Consider the following 16,675-nt stretch of genomic DNA (forward strand, 5'->3'; position numbering starts at 1 on the left):
TTTCGCCTTGGCAGTCGAAGTAATCAAGAGGCCGCTGTTCGCCCCCGATGGGGCACTTTTACTGGGGCCTGCAGGTAGCACACTCCCAAGGTAGTTTTCCGGGCTTCTTCAGTGGTCTAATCTCAAAGCCTTGATATGTATACAGTGGTACCTCTGGTTACGTACTTAATTCGTTCCGGAGGTCTGTTCTTAACCTGAAGCACCACTTTAGCTAATGGGGGCTCCCACTGCCGCCGCACAATTTCTGTTCTCATCCTGAAGCAAAGTTCTTAACCCAAGGTACTATTTCTGGGTTAACGGAGTCTGTAACCTGAAGCGTATGTAACCTGAAGCATATGTAACCCGAGGTACCACTGTATTGATATTCAATTTAACAGAGAATACTATTTCTTGGCTTAAGCTTAAGAGACTGATTTGCTTAGCCACTCACTGATTTGCTTAGCCACTTAGTCAAATGAGGCTCCTGCCCTGCTCACCCTACATTTATAGCCAATAGGTCATTCATAGTCACATGGGATGTTTACTCTTCAGGGTTATAGCCAATAGGTCATTCATAGTCACATGGGATGTTTACTCTTCAGGGTGTGTCAAGCCATGAAACTGTCCTCAGTGATGTTACATCCTGTTATCATGATGTCTCTCCCCCCCCCCCCCACCAACTAAAGAAGCATAGGATATTTGTTGTGGTTGCTAGAGAGCTAGATGCACTCTCTAACCACATCTATACCTACCCAGAGACATAAGGGGCATGTGTGGAAGTCAGGAGCCAAGGCTCAGAGAGACCTCGCCCATTGCAGTGCTATGCCTAGGGTTGGCTACAATGAGAAAACATCCAGTTTCTGTGATTTTCGTAGGTTCCTCTCTCCCCAGATACGCTTTTGCTCTCATTTCCCATATTGTGATAGGAATTTTGAGGTCTTAGATATATGGTAATGTTCATAACCGCACGTACATAGATCAGCACAGGAAGACCGACCTGAAGCCATTTTGATTCCTAAACTGAGCAAATGTTTTCTCTGCAAGGTCGAAGTGGAAAAGCCTCCCCATTGTCTTTTCCTTCACAAATCCTGTCTTAAGGGTATGTCTGTGTTTGAATAGGGTGTGAGCCTGTGACCTGGCCCAGAAACTAAGTATTTATCTTTACAAAAGATTGGCCAGGTTCCCTAGGCATTCCAATCAAGTAACCTGCCAGACAGGAGATAAACAAGGACAGGAGAAAAGCAACATTCAAATTTCTGTTTAGACCGCCTTTTCTGTGATGTAGGTATGATGTATCTGAGGGGTGGTCTTAGGTTACACCCCTTCTGTGATGTATGTATGATGTTTCTGGGGGTGGTCTTGATCTACAGGGTGGCAATTTCAAAAGTCTTTATAAGGCCTTGCACGCCATTTTTCTAGGTTCCTCCTCCTCTCCTGCGGGTGAGGGGAGCACCCTGTTGCAACAGATCAATAAAGATCAAGCTTACTAGCTGCTTTGCTTCTCAATATTCTCTGGTTGGCCTCTGTTATCCTCTCCTACCAATAGGGAACCTATGTAAGGACTCTATATAGGCTCTTGGATGCCCCATAAGGGAAAAGGGCAATTTTTGTTTACAACATTCCCATGGTTTCTTAGTGGGGAATGTGTGTAACTTCGCAACATGCGTCCAACTGAGCGTGTGTACAATGTCTCAGTGACTGAACAGCGCAGTTGCCTTTCCTTGTGCATTCAGAATTCAGGGGGGTGACTGGGAGAGGAATCCAGAAAAGGGCAGAAAACCAGCCAATGTCTAATCTGAAATTTGGGGAAGGGTTAGAAAGATTACGGTTGCCTTGGCTTTACAGCTTGCCAGCCAAACAACCTGGTTGTAGCATGGGAAGTGGGCACAGGACAGGGAAACCTAGAACTCAGGGTATCACAGTCATATCGCACATTGCATCTATGATAGCGCTGTCAGTGCAAATTATATACGGTGCAGGTGTAAAGGCAACTCATGCCCTAACACAAACTCGGCAGATCAGATGCATGTAGCGATACATCAAATCAGCATTAGGGTGTGATACATCTGGTACAGGCAATTCCTTAATTCATTTGCTGGGTGTCCTGGGCAACTTGTGGTGCAATGAGCTTTGCCAGAAATCACTATTTGATTTGATTTTTAATTTTTAAGCAAGACCTTCCATTTTTTGAATTCAAATACAGCCTACTTGTTAAAAGCTCTGCCACCCTGTGTGCAAGCAAGCATATAACACCCATGGGTCGTGAATCCTTGTTTATTAAAAGGGAACAGGCGATGGGCCCCAGCAATTGATCGTTTAGCTAAAGAACAGTGCAGTCAACATATTTAAAAAGAAATAGGTTTGCTTGGGAATGCACCAGGCAAGCATACCCTTTTGAAACAGAGTTTTAGGTGATAGGGATACGTAACAAACCAATCCGATGGCCGTATTTTACAATGCAGTGTGTACAAAAGGGCAGGGGCAGAGAGAAAGAAAGAAAGAAAGAAAGAAAGAAAGAAAGAAAGAAAGATATGGTTTCGCTGTTCATATTGTTTTTTCCTTGTCCGTTGTTTGGCAAGAAACCATTGATAATTAGTGCATATCTGCATGTCAGCCTCTGTGGTTAAATAGGCTAAGCTAAAGCTTCCGTTTGATTGATCCTTCGTTGCGGAACGAGTGGTTCTTGTTACAACCCAGTCAATAGCTGTGTCGCTGAGGCACAAGGCAACGTGGCACCCAAGGTGCTAGTCCCCTTTCATTTCTGCAAGAACACACCACACCATGGTGACAGCAAAGCGGCAAATATATACAGTACGTACATGTATAATAAATATTGTTGTTTGAAAGTTCTTCCATGCACATTGGGCACCGACTCTCTCTCTCTCCCTCTCTCTTTTTTAAAACTTCACTACAAAAAAAATCACAAGGCGTAATGACAGCAAAGACATTTCATACCCTTAGCGCGTAGTAAATAACAAACACAAAACACTTTTTTGCTGTCACTGTTGCGGTTCAGAAGTTCCACCGGCGTGCAGTGGGCTCCACTATCACTTTCATTTCACAAAACTGAATTAATAGCAGAGTCACATCTCTCCTTAACGGCAGAACGCACCAAACACTCTTAAGTTTTGTGCAGACACATTGTACAAATATTTCATTTGAGCACATCAGAAGGGAACAAAACACCTCCGCCTGCCTACACGGCTGCACCTGAACTACCAGCATAACCAACGCTACCTGTCAATTTCCTTCCCACACATATACTTCCTTAAAAAAGAGGAATATATATATATATATTCTACACACTCCCTGCCGAGATAGAAAACCAGAGTTTGAGTAAGCTTCCAGTGTCCAGGAGGGCTTCAGGAAAAAGTTGTGAAATATAGAAAGCTGCCGAATGCTGAGTCAATCCATTCAGGGGCAGAGGAAGGGGGAGCGGTGGGGGTGGCTCATCCTGGGTGTCATCACTGAGGGGGGTGACATTTGGCACACCGTCTCCCCACAACTCCCAAGCCTACCCCGAGCCATCAGAGGAAGGAGCGGAGCTTCCCCACCTTGCCGCTCCCCTTCCCCCCTTCCCCCTTTGTTTTAACAACTTGGGGGAGGCTTGGGAGCTGCAGGTGGGCAGTGTGCTGTTGCCCCCCACTTCCAGGCTGCTTTCTGGGGAGTGGGGGTGGTGGAAGCTGTTCGAATTCCTGCTCCGTGGTTGCAGTCATGGGATTTTTGTCTTTCACATGATGGTGTATGTTTTGACTCCACAGAGTGGGAAGTGACGGAGACAGGATGTTTGTGTTACTGTGTTCCGTGAAGTGGGATTATTGTCCTTCGTTCTTTTTTTCTCTTTGCTGTCTGATGCTAAAGAGAGAGGGAGCCATGTTGAAGTGCTCCATGTGTGTTTATATGTAAATAAAGTAGATTAGCCAAAATGCTGAGTTGCTGAGGTCCGTTACGCGAAATGTGCAAACTCTGCGAATCCCTAAGTGTGCTGGTGTCGGTTGGCATCGGTCGCTGTGATGTTCAGGCTGAAGAAAGCTTATGAAGCTCCCGAACGATAGACCAGGAGAAAGAGAACATGCCAGTCGGGCATGTGTCTCTGCCAGGGTCCTACTCGAGTGTAGGCTGAACTCCTCCCCCAAGCTGTCAAAAGGAAGAGGGAAGGGAGGAAGGCTGCTGGCAAAGCGGTAAGGCTCCCCCCCCCCCCGCCCAGGAAGCAGCCTACCATGGGCGGCTTGCTCCTGTGGAGTTTGGAACTGACAGGGTCAGAACTCCGAAGTGTCCTGTATCTGGGAGGGGGAGAAGGAGGAGCTTATCGCAGAGCAGTGACTCACAGTGTGTGACTGCCTTCAGACTTCCTTTCACTTCTCACTGAGCAGCAGCTTGGCACAGAAGCTGCGAGTGTGTGCTTTTGGAAGCACGGCTGAGAATGCCTCCAAGTTCCGATGGAGGAGACTGATTTATGGCTTGTAAATAAACGCTTCTAGAGATAAGAACTGAACTGTCTCTGGACTTGATTTATCCCTCATCTCACACGGACAGGACCGCTGCGACTCTGCTCCCCTGCCAGGTCAGCTTCTGAACAGAGCTGCGCAAAGGAAGCGTGACTGGACGCAGGGGTTTTATTACACGCATAGGTTATGGAAGTATCGCGTTTCCTGACAAGTGTGAGAAGGGAGAAGGCTGCCAGCGTCGATTTGCTGTGATCTCCTGCCAGGAGATGCTGGAGAGAGGAGCCAAAGGCCAGAAGGGACGGCTGCTTCAGAGGTCCGGCTTGCTGGCAAACTTGTGAGTACGCTGAAGCCCCGGGGGGAGGAAGATGGCTGCTGCCCAGGAACAGCAGAGCCAAGAGAGCTACCCCGGTGAGAGGCTGAATGGGGCCAACTGGGAGGCCTGGTCAAGAAGAGCAAGGGGGTGGTTTGTGGCCACAGGGCTCTGGAGTTCAGTCCAGAAGGAGCCGGCCCCACCCATACATGCTGATGCTCTGCTGGAAGATAGAGAGCAGAAAGAGCTTTGCTTCTTGAGAGCAAGCGTGGACGCTTTGCTGTTGCCCCACCTGGAGGGCGTTAAATCGGCTCAGGCCGCTTGGCAGGTGCTGAGGAGTCTGTGTGAAAGCTCAGCAGGAGCCAAGGGCCGGGAGAAAGCCGAGGGCCAAGGGAGCAAGCCCCAGGCTGAAGTGGGAGCCAGACCAGAGGGGGCTGTTCCGGGAAGCTGTTTCTCTGCTTCGACACGTCTGTGTGATGGTGCTGGAGAGAAGCTGAGAGCTGTGGAACAGGGCAAAGGCTGCACCCCAAGAGCGAGTGGGGGGGCAGGCCAGACAGGCCATTCCAAGAGCTCTGAGAAAGTGAAAGTCTTCGAAAGTTGTTTGTGCTTTGAGACGACGTCCAACAGTGCTGGGAAGCATCCGCTAGAGGCCCAGGCTGCCAAGGACGCTGGCCGGCGTGGAATGTCAACAAAGCAGGTTCCCAGGGCCGGTTCCCAGCAAAGACGTGGGAAAGCAGCAGGCCAGGAGAAAAACAAAGACAAGGCGTCTTATCATCTCACAGCTGCGATGGCATCTCTGAGAAAAAGCAAGAGCCTCAGTCGGGGGAAGGCTGTGGCCATGGCAACTGATGGGAACGTGAGCAACGGCATGGCATCTTTGGAAAACAGCCAGAGACACTCTTTATCTCTCGTCGTCGATTCCGGAGCTTCGCATTGTCTGGTGACCTCCAGAGGGCTCCTGAGGAACTGCAAGACAGTTAAAACTGGACGCTATGTTACTTTAGCAGATGGGTCTCAAAGACCACTGACTGAAACTGGGCTTCTTTATTGTTCCTTTTTAGATCATTGGTTGCAAGCTTTTGTGGTACCAGAGCTTGCTCACTCTCTTTTAAGTGTGCCAGCCCTTATGGCTGCTGGGTTTGATGTTTTGTTCTCTAACAATGTGTGTTCCTTCTACAGGAATGGAAAGAAGATCCACAGTGTCCAGAGAAGAGGCACGCTCTTTCTGGTCGAGATGCCCATTGAAGATGGGGCTGGTGGGAAAATGGGGCTGGTGGAAGATGGGGCTAGTGGAGAGTCCATTGTAGATGCCCAAGGGCAGTGTGCAAATGTCCCACCACACCATGATTGTGTACACTTATGGCATCGGAGGTTTGGGCACGTAGGGTGGTCATATGTGAGGAAGGCCACAGACAACACTATTGGGTGCAAGTTCAAAGCATGTGACAAATACCTAGATTGTCAAGCCTGTAAGCAATCAAAGGTCACAACATGCTCATACCCCAGGTCTGAGAGGAAAACCAGTAAACCCTTTGAACTTGTGCATGCAGATTTGTCGGGACCCATGCAGACACCTTCTCTAGCTGGATCTAAGTGGGTTTTGCTTCTGGTTGATGATTTTTCTAAACATTCATGGATTTTTGCGCTGCAACAGAAGTCAGAGGCAGCTGCATTGATCAGGGATTGGATCACAGCAGTAGAGCTACGGTTCTCTACCAAAGTAATTTCCTTTCAATCTGATCGTGGGGGGGAGTTTACCGGTTCTGCGCTGCAATCGTTCTTCAGGCAGAAGGGTATCAGTCATCGACTGACGGCCCCCCACTCTCCGCAACAAAATGGGGTTGCAGAGAGGAAGTTTCGCACGCTACAGGAGTCAGCGAATGCTATGCTGGCAGACTCAGGTCTGCCACAGCGCTTTTGGGCTGAGAGTTATAAAACAGCATGTTTCCTGCAGAATAGAGTGTTCAATTCCAGTGTAGGAGACACACCATTTTTTCTGCTTCATGGGAAAAAGCCCAAGGTACATTTTCTGCGCACTTTTGGGTCAACAGCTTGGGTTCTGATTCCAAAGGCTATGCGCAGAAAAGGTGAGCCAAGATCCAGGAAAATGATCTTTGTAGGCTATGAGCCGGGTTCAAAAGCGTGGCGCTTTGCATACCCTGCTGGCAACCAGTCCAAGCTGCTTATTAGTGGCAGTGCTGAGTTTTGCGAGCAGAGTGGGTGGAAGCGTCTTCACGGGAATCCGGATATCCTGGTAGAATCAGATGAGGAAGAGGAAGAGGGTGAGGCTGAACCTGTTGCTGGTGAGCACAGTCCACAGCCACAGAGCCCAGAGCCGGGATCTCCAAGGGAGAGGCTCCGTATCTCTCCAAGAGGGAGTCCCAGGACCCCTCCACAGGTCTCTGTCAAGTCTGAGCCAAGGAGTGAACCATCCCCGCCAGCAGAACCAGCTGTTCGCCCTAAACGGCGCAGCAGGTCAGAGGGGGATGATGCTGACATGGAAGATAGGGGGGTTGATCCAGGTGAATCAGGCGCAGTTCCAGAATTCACGCTGAGGAGGTCAGCAAGATCAACCAAAGGGAAGCCACCTGAAAGGTATGAAGCCACAAGTGTCTGGGTTGGCGTGGCTAGATGTGAACCTGAATCCTTTGAGGATGTTCAGAAGTTGCCTCGGGAAGAAGCCAGCAAATGGCATGAGGCGATGCAGAAGGAGATGAACTCAATGGAGTCTCTTGGAGTGTTCTCACTCACACGGCTGCCGGCTAACCAGCAAGCTGTAGGCTGCAGATGGGTTTACCGTCTTAAACCCACAGAAGCAGGAGAACCACAGTACAAAGCGAGGTTAGTGGCGCGTGGATTTACACAGAGACGCGGAGTCCACTTCACAGAGGTCTATTCGCCGACTTCAAGGGCGGAGACTTTGAGAATGCTTTTGGCAATAGCAGCACAAAGAGGTTGGAAGGTGAACCATTTTGACGTAGATGTCGCCTACCTGAACTCAGATCTCCAGGAGGAGTTGTACATGCGTCCTCCTCCAGGGTTTGAAGTCAGTGAGCCAGGCGTCGTGTGGCGGTTGCACAAATCCATCTATGGATTACGCCAATCTGCCAGGAATTGGAATATGTGCCTACATGAAGCCTTAGAAAAGTTAGGTTTTAAGAGGTCTCTTGCAGACAGTTGTCTTTACATTAGAGACTCAGGCTTGCAACAGCAAGTGGCACAGGTGTTTGTTGATGACATCTTGCTGATGACAAGAACAAATGAACAGGTGGAGAAGTTTGCTAAGGAGCTTGGTAAACGGTTCAAGCTGAAGCAACTTGGGGATGTCAAGTCCTATCTAGGCGTAGAGATCACAAGAGCAAGTGATGGAAGCTTTTTGCTTCGCCAGAAAGGTAAGATTGAACAGTTGCTTGAGAAGTTCAGGATGTCTGAATGTGCAGGTGCCAGATCACCCATGGAGACTGGGTACGTGAAGGAGTGTCAGCAAGTAGAACGCGTGGTGTTCGAAAACACTGAACTCTTTCAGTCAGCTCTGGGTAGTCTGTTGTATCTGTCACAGTGGAGTAGACCTGATATAGCGTTTGCTGTCAATCTGCTCAGTAGAGAAGCTTCGAGTCCTAGTGTGCAGGCCTGGAATGGTGTTAAGCGGGTGCTACGTTACCTGCAAGATACCAAAGACTTTTGCCTCAAGATGTCAGCTGAGGGTGATGTCAAGCTGACTGCCTGGGTGGATTCGGATTGGGCTAACCTTGAGGACCGCAAATCAGTGTCAGGCCTAGTGGTGAAGTTTGGGGACTCAGTAATTGGGTGGAGGTCCCGAAAGCAAAGTCTCATAGCGCTTTCATCTACTGAAGCTGAGTTCAGTGCGCTATCAGAGGTTTGCAGAGAACTGGAGTTCTATGTGTGTTTGGTCGAGGAAATCTGTGAAGAGAATTGTCAGCCCGTTGTGGTGCACGAAGACAATCAACCATGCCTTAAATTAGCTGAGACAGGGCAATTCAAGGCGAGGACCAAACATTTGGACATACGCTTCCGAAATGTATGTCAGAGCGTTCATGAGGGGCTAGTTGCTCTGAAATACTGTCCCTCAACCAAGAACCTCGCTGATGGTTTCACAAAACCATTGACCTTCCAGAAGCACGAGGAGTTCTGTGAGGGTCTGTGTATGGGGAAAGCATTGTTGGCTATTGTCCCCAGATCCAGGACAAGAGGGGGTGTGGAGTTTGGAACTGACAGGGTCAGAACTCCGAAGTGTCCTGTATCTGGGAGGGGGAGAAGGAGGAGCTTATCGCAGAGCAGTGACTCACAGTGTGTGACTGCCTTCAGACTTCCTTTCACTTCTCACTGAGCAGCAGCTTGGCACAGAAGCTGCGAGTGTGTGCTTTTGGAAGCACGGCTGAGAATGCCTCCAAGTTCCGATGGAGGAGACTGATTTATGGCTTGTAAATAAACGCTTCTAGAGATAAGAACTGAACTGTCTCTGGACTTGATTTATCCCTCATCTCACACGGACAGGACCGCTGCGACTCTGCTCCCCTGCCAGGTCAGCTTCTGAACAGAGCTGCGCAAAGGAAGCGTGACTGGACGCAGGGGTTTTATTACACGCATAGCTCCACCCCGCATGGATGTCTCGCCTTGCCTCCCTGGGACGCTTGCCCCTCCCCCATGGCCCCACCCCCCGCCTCTGAGTCCATTGGTCCATTTAGCTCAGATTGGCAGCAGCTCTCCTGATGGGGCTTCTCTCCTAGTCCTACCTGGGAAGCCAGGAATTAAACCTGGGACTTTTTTAATGCCAGGAGCTGCAGCCCTTCTCCAAACAACCTAACAATTCAACGGACTGCTCTTTGCAGTAGCCCGAGATTTGTGACCCAAAATGTGGGGTGCAGACCACCAGCCCCACTGCACCTCATTTTTGCAGCCAGAATGAATAGGAAGTTTACTGAGTTCCTGTTGGGTCACCAAATTGAACATGAGCTAAGTTTGGTGCCCGGCCCAGAAAGTGTGCAGGCATCCAAAAGTCTAGAAGGAATGATCCACATTATAGAGCTGGATGGAACCAGTGCTGTTTTTCTAGAACTCACCTTGAACACCTCCCTTGTTCTCTTAGAATGGCACTGGTGTCCACTTGAGAGGTGCCACCTGAGAGGAACTGAGTTCCAGCTGACAAAAATCCCTGGATGGAACCTTGTAGGCCTTGAAATTCAACCCTACCACTTGATGCAGGCTATTCAGGGCGAGAGCACATAGCTAGAACTGTGGGGTTGTTGGTTTTTGTGTATGTGTTTTTAAGGGTGGTGAGAGTTTTTAGGAGACCCCTATTCCCCTCACAGAGGTTTTGGCCAGAGGTTTCTGTGAAGAGGGATACAGTTTTACGCAGGGAACTGTAGCTCTGTGGGGTCATCTTTCATCACCCTGCACAGGGACCAAAAATGCGGGAAGTGTGTGTAGTGGAGCATAAGGAAGTCTAACAAAGTTCTGATTTTTCCTATGAGAATGCTTATACACACACACACACACACACACACACACACACACAATTATTTCAGTAATTTCTCTCTCTCTCTCTCTCTCTCTCTCTCTCTCTCTCTGTGTGTGTGTGTGTGTGCCCCTGCTTTTGCTGGTAGCCTAAGCATTTGCTCAGTGTGTCTATTGGGTAATGAATTGCTGAGTCAGACCAATGGTCCATGCAGCTCAGTATTGTTTACAGTGACAAGCAATGGCTCGCCAGCATTTCAAGTCAGGAGCTTTGCCCAGCCCTACCAAGCAATGGGATTTCATTAACGTTTACCCCAAAACTGCTTTCTTGCAGTTTCCACCCATTTGTTCTTCTGGTCTGGCCCTCTGGAGCCACAGAGAGCAAGTCTGTTTTCTAATTGGCATAGCACTATTGCCTGAGATCAGTGGCATAGCATGAGGGGGCACAGGGGCGGTTGTTAGGGGTGGGAAATTTCAACATCTGGTGCTGCCTCAATACAGCCGCATGCTTCACTTGCTGGGCTCCGTTGAAAATGGCTTCTCCATGCAAACCAGGAAGTGACCTCTCCAGACAACAGAACAACTCTTCTTTACTTATCTCTGCAGCTGTGATCTCATGGGTGACACAGATGCCATTAGGCAGTTGAATGTGCGTATGTACTCCATCTATTTCCCTTCCTTGTCGCCTCTGTATAGCCCCGGACACTGGCAACCCACGCTATGCCACTGCCCGAGATGAAGAAGAGAAGTTTGGATTTGATATCCCGCATTATCACTACCCGAAGGAGTCTCAAAGCGGCTAACATTCTCCTTTCCCTTCCTTTCCCACAACAAACACTCTGTGAGGTGAGTGGGGCTGAGAGACTTCAGAGAAGTGTGACTAGCCCAAGGTCACCCAACAGCTGCATGTGGAGGAGCGGGGAATCGAACCCGGTTCACCAGATTATGAGTCCACCACTCTTAACCACTATACCACACTGGCTCTCCTTGAGGGAAAGAAAGTGGGGGTGTCACTAAGAAGCTTACTAGCTGTGCTGCTTTCAAGCACTTTCCTATGGTGGCGTGGCTTGTGGTGCTTCTGTGAGGGAACAGGAAAGCGTGGAAGGGAATCTTCTGCCAAATGAAGCTTCTGAGCAAAACCAGAGTGTTAGAAGATTCGAGCCAGTTGTGGGAGACATTTGGCCTTGCAGATGATGCTGAACTACAACTCCCATCAGCCCCAGCAAGCAAGGCTGATGGCCAGGGATGATGGGAGTTGTGGTGCAGCAACATCTGGAGCGCCAAAAGGTACTCCCTGCTCAAAAATGGGAATTCCAGGTGGATAATCTATCAACCCTGACCCCTTGTGTGTGCTTTATGTAGGCTCAAATGCCTGAGAAGAGAGACTGAAGAAGCTTGGTGATAATGAAAACGGAATGAAAAGAGAAACTTGCAAAGGGGGTAAGAGTTAGTTAAAATGGAAATCCATTTCTTCTTCTTCTTCTTCTTCTTCTTCTTCTTCTTCTTCTTCTTCTTCTTCTTCGTATGTGATTTGCAGTTCTGTAAACTACCCCTTCACTGCCTTGCCGTGGCGAAGGGGCTTGAATAACTCAGAGAAGCTGAGGAGGAACCGGCAAGCCACTCCAGTATCCCTGCCAAGAAAACTCCATGGACAAAGACAACAGGGTGGAAGACAGAAGTGCCTGGCGTGCTCTGGTCCATGGGGTCATGAAGAGTCGGACACGACTAAACGACTAAACAACAACAAACTGCCTGGACTAGGTATGTGATCGGTGTTATATTATTGATACTGTTCTTCATCATCATCATCAATAATAATCTTATGAAAATTTGTTAATGTTATTTGTTATAAAAATAATGTAATAATAATAATGTAACAACAACAACAACAATAATAATGTGAATCTGAATAACCACTATTGAAAATGTTTGCATTTTCATGTACCATTTGGAGAAAATAGGCACCAAGGAAACATTTCGCCGTGAAAAAGCCTCGCAAGATTCATTCTCAATTATTTGCAGGCTGCATATCGCAGGCACAGGGCACGATGCCAAAGGAGTCAGCAGTCTGGCAGTTTAAAAAGAAAAGGGAAAAAAAGAGAAATAACTGATTCAGAGAATGTGTGACAGGCCTTTTGCACCATATGGCGCCCAAGAGTTAATCCAGGCAAGGAGGGTGGACACCTAGGGAGATTCATGTTGAAATGCCATTTAGAAGGGAAACGTCAACTCGAAATGGCAAGAGTCCAGGAGCCTAAACAAGCTCGACTGGGGAGCCAAGAATCAGGGCAGGAGGGAGGGAGACAGAGGGTAACTGGCTCCATTTCTGAAAGCTTATCTGAATTTAGTTCCCCATCTTCGCTTTGTTCACTGCACCCCTGGGAAGGGACAGCCTTGTTACCTAAAAATGCGCTGTTGTATTACCCCGGGAAGAGAGGGCTCTGGTTGGTGTCAGTTCACCCTGATCCATTCACCTCATTACAGGTTGGTATATGTGGCTCAGTTGTAGGCCGGTGGATTTCAGAGTTGTTGTTATAAAATATACAGAGTGCTCCAGCTTGGCAGCTCTTGTGTTTCTCAGTTTGATGGGCGGCTTGGCCCTGACAGCACTGCTTCCCTGCTAGAGCAAAAGGAGCCTATCTCCATAGAGTCCTTCCCAGATTTCCTCAGTTAAGATGGTGCGTGTTTCACAAGATCCTCCATGGAATCCAGCGTCTGGCGCATCAGGGGCAGACAGAGCATCGTAGAATCGTATAGTTGGAAGAGACCCCGAGGGTTGTCTAGTCCAAGCCCCTGCAATGCAGGAATATCAACTCAAGCATCCATGGCAGATCCAACCTCTGCTTGAAAACCTCCAAGGAAGGAGACTCCACAACCTCCCGAAGGAGACTGTCCCACTGTTGAACAGCTCTTACTCCCAGAAAGCTTTCTTGCAACTTGAATCCATTGGTTCGAGTCCTACCCTCCAGAACAGGAGAAAACAAGTACAGTGGTACCTCAGGTTACATAACGCTTCAGGTTACATACGCTTCAGCTTACAGACTCCGCTAACCCAGAAATAGTGCTTCAGGTTAAGAACTTTGCTTCAGGATGAGAACAGAAATCGTGCTCCGGCGGCGTGGCAGCAGCAGGAGGCCCCATTAGCTAAAGTGGTGCTTCAGGTTAAGAACAGTTTCAGGTTAAGTACGGACCTCCGGAATGAATTAAGTACTTAACCCGAGGTACCACTGTATGCTCCCTCCTCCATGTGACAGCCCTTAAGATCTTTGAAGATGGCTATCATATCTCCTCTCAGTCTCCTCTTTCCCAGGCTAAACATGCCCAGCTCCTTCAACCGTTCCTCATAAGGCTTGGTTTCCAGACCCTTGATCATCTTGGTTGCTCTCCTCGGCAGACGTTCCAGCTTTGGTTCCTTTCTGCAGGGAGACACTCAGCTGGTTCAGTCTCCCCACTGCAGCACTGATAGGACAAAATGCACCTTTGGCAATCTTGGCCTTCCTCTGGGGTGGAGCAACTTGGCCCTGTGGACTACATGTGACCTTCTAGACCTCTCTGTCTGGCCCTCGGAAGAGGTGGGGTTTATGACCACTTCCCCTGTACAGACACTTTCCTACCTCCTTCCGAAAGATCTAGTAAGCTCTGGGCTTTGGTAAGAAGGCATGAGGGCTGTAACAGGATCCTAGAGTCCTCCTGCCTCCTTCTCAAAGCCTAGTTAGCACTTGTCTGGCTTAGGGAAGGAGGCAGAAGGCCTCTAGGACCCTGCCAGAGCCCTCACACATCCTTCCCCAAACCTGGCACCTCCCTTACCGGCTATGGGGAGGCAATGTGAAGGCGGGGGTCGGGGGGCTACTTTAATAATAACAGAAATATGGTTAGATCCAGATTTGCTGTGGCTGTATGAGACTTGCTCTACTCATGCAAATCCTGCAGGACGAGGTGGGAGCACAACGGATACTTTCCCCATTAAACTGTCGTATTTTTCGCTCTATAAGACGCACCCGACCATAAGACACACCTAGTTTTTAGAGGAGGAAAACAAGAAAAAAAAATTTCTGAATCAAATGTTGTTGAAGAGGATTTGCGCGGCTATCCCTGTAGCCAGAACAGCAAGAGGGATTGCTGCAGGAAAAAGGGAAAGGGGAAAATTGCATCTTATAGAGTGAAAAATACGGTAATTTCTCTCTCTGTGTGTATGTGAATAATTTTTATTTTATTTTTTTGCAAAGGAAAGCATTCATCCTGTCTCTCCCACAAACAACTAGGGGTGGATCAACACATAGGAAAAATTCCACTATGAATAAGTCATAAATTAAATTGTTTTAACAAAAGGGGGAAATAAACCTCTATGTAAAATAGTTTAGAATCATTTTTTTGCTCTCCATCGCCATCTGGCGTTGCATGTTTATAACGCATTCAAAACACTGTTTTTTGGCTAATGTAGCTGAGCCCTAGGTCTAACAAAGAAGTATATCAGTTCAGAAAATGTCAGGTTTAAGCCCTGAAAGGTGGAGTTTTTAAAAAATAAAATAAAAAACAAACAGTTCAGAGGATGCACAGCTGCTTGTGCACTTGTTTTGCTTTTAAATGTGCCTGCTTACATGTCCTGCTGAATCTTTTTTTCTCTACAGCTGCGACTGCCCCAACTTGAAAGACGCCTGATTCAAGAGTAAGTGGAATGTACAAAATGGGAGGATTTGTGTTTACAGCATTGCTTGATCGGTGCCTTAAGGACAGAAATGACACCATCCTTCTACCTGGCGCTGACACAGATTGCTGGAAGGAAAGCGTTCTTATAAACAAAGTGCTGGAGGCCATCTTGTCTTCCACTTCCTGCTCCAGAGCTGGCAACCCAAGTACATCTTCATGTAGCTTAATGGCTTCCTAGAACAACTAGGAGTTCAAAAGAAGCTAAAACAGCTGCACTTAGGAGCGACTACAAGGAGCAATAGGGAAGCCTGTTTAGTATGCACATCATTCCTGAATCTATAAGAATCTATGAATAGCCTGGGCCTTTTCCCCCTTTACACTAGTGTATAGCAGACTTAAGCAGCAAACGCGAGAAGATTCAACATCAGTGAAGAGAGATCTGTAGCTGTCAGGGAAGAACCTGACAGGTATTTAGAATAAGTTGGCTAAGGGGATGAGGGCAGCCGGGGCTGGGGGGTTGGACACACGTGGCTGATTTAAAAATATATGTATATACATACGGCTTCAATTGTACACAAACCACAATTTGCTCTGAATGTAGGGCTCAATGTTGTTTGTTTTTGTTTGTTTATTCATACAAGTATTTTTGTGCTGCCATACCATGAAATTTCAGGGTGCCCTACAACGCCGACGCCATCATTAAAGAGATGGTGATCTATCCATTGACCACAGCATAAAATGATTGTGTGCCAAAACTGGAAAAATCCTAACTCTCTTGTCTGTTTATAGACAGTTGGTTAAAGGAAATTTGGTCCAACTAACTGATTTGATCAGAAACAGAGAGGGAAGACAATGCGAATTTGTGGAGAAATTGAGCATGTTCATTTGATGCTAGAATAGCAAAGTTCAGGGCTCAATAAACCCTCAGCTGCTCATTAGGAGACATTTGAACATATGGAACAGAATGGGGGACAGCATCAACTGGTTTATTGCTATATGTTACTTATTAATTTGCCTTAAAATTAATCTGTATCTAATGTATTGCATACCGTATTTTTCGCCCCATAGGGCACATCGGCCCATAGGGCGCACCTAGTTTTTTTTTGGGGGGGGGGAGAAATAAAGAAAAAACTTTTTATTTCCCCCCAGGCGCGGGGCTGGGGCGGGGGAAGCCCGAGCTTCCCCTGACCCCAGCCCCCAGAACAGGCTGCTATCCGCAAGCCTGGGGAGACCGGCGCGACTTCCCGCCGGTCTCCCCAGGCTTGCGGATATCTGCTCTCCAGGCTTCAGCGAAAGTCTGCATTCGCCCCATAGGACGCATACACATTTCCCCTTCATTTTTGGAGGGGGGAAAAGTGCGTCCTATAGGGCGAAAAATACGGTAATTGAGTAGGCAATTGATATAGTAGGTTGTTTTCGTCACAGGGATTTTATATAGGGAACAATATCACTACGTTATAACTATATACGTTTTGCATATGGCAGACCCTCCAGGTGTCTCTATTTTCTAGGAATGTCCCTGATTTAGGGAACCTGTCCCGGTTTTTTATTTGACCCTGGAATGTCCCTCTTTTTCTTAGGATGTCCCTATTTTCACTGGAGAAATGTTGGACCATATGGAGTTACAGTATCTAACCCCTGAGCCGTCTGAAGGCAGTCCTGTATAGGGAAGTCTTTTAAAATGTTTAAAGTTTTATTATGCTTTTTTATATATGTTGGAAGCTGCCCAGAGTGGCTGGGGCAACCCAATAAGATGTGTGGGGTATAAATAGTAAAATTATCATTATGGAATGGGGCGTCCCTATTTTCATTGGTG

General features: G+C 47.8%; 3 long non-coding RNA genes across 3 annotated transcripts in view; 2 read left to right on the forward strand and 1 right to left on the reverse strand.

Moving 5' to 3' along the window:
* The window catches only part of LOC310765615, a 501,503-nt gene that overhangs the window by 239,605 nt on the left and 245,223 nt on the right, over nucleotides 1-16,675 (reverse strand). The window lies entirely within an intron of this gene.
* LOC310765625 lies at nucleotides 435-1,487 on the forward strand. The gene is made up of 2 exons (XR_014549688.1): nucleotides 435-496; nucleotides 547-1,487. It is a non-coding gene; the product is annotated as an uncharacterized lncRNA (long non-coding RNA).
* On the forward strand, nucleotides 3,880-15,876 carry LOC310765612. The gene is made up of 3 exons (XR_014549675.1): nucleotides 3,880-4,160; nucleotides 11,575-11,652; nucleotides 14,841-15,876. It is a non-coding gene; the product is annotated as an uncharacterized lncRNA (long non-coding RNA).

The sequence above is a fragment of the Podarcis filfolensis genome (assembly GCF_964270895.1).
Source record: "Podarcis filfolensis genome assembly, chromosome: 6".
Classification (NCBI taxonomy): domain Eukaryota; kingdom Metazoa; phylum Chordata; class Lepidosauria; order Squamata; family Lacertidae; genus Podarcis; species Podarcis filfolensis.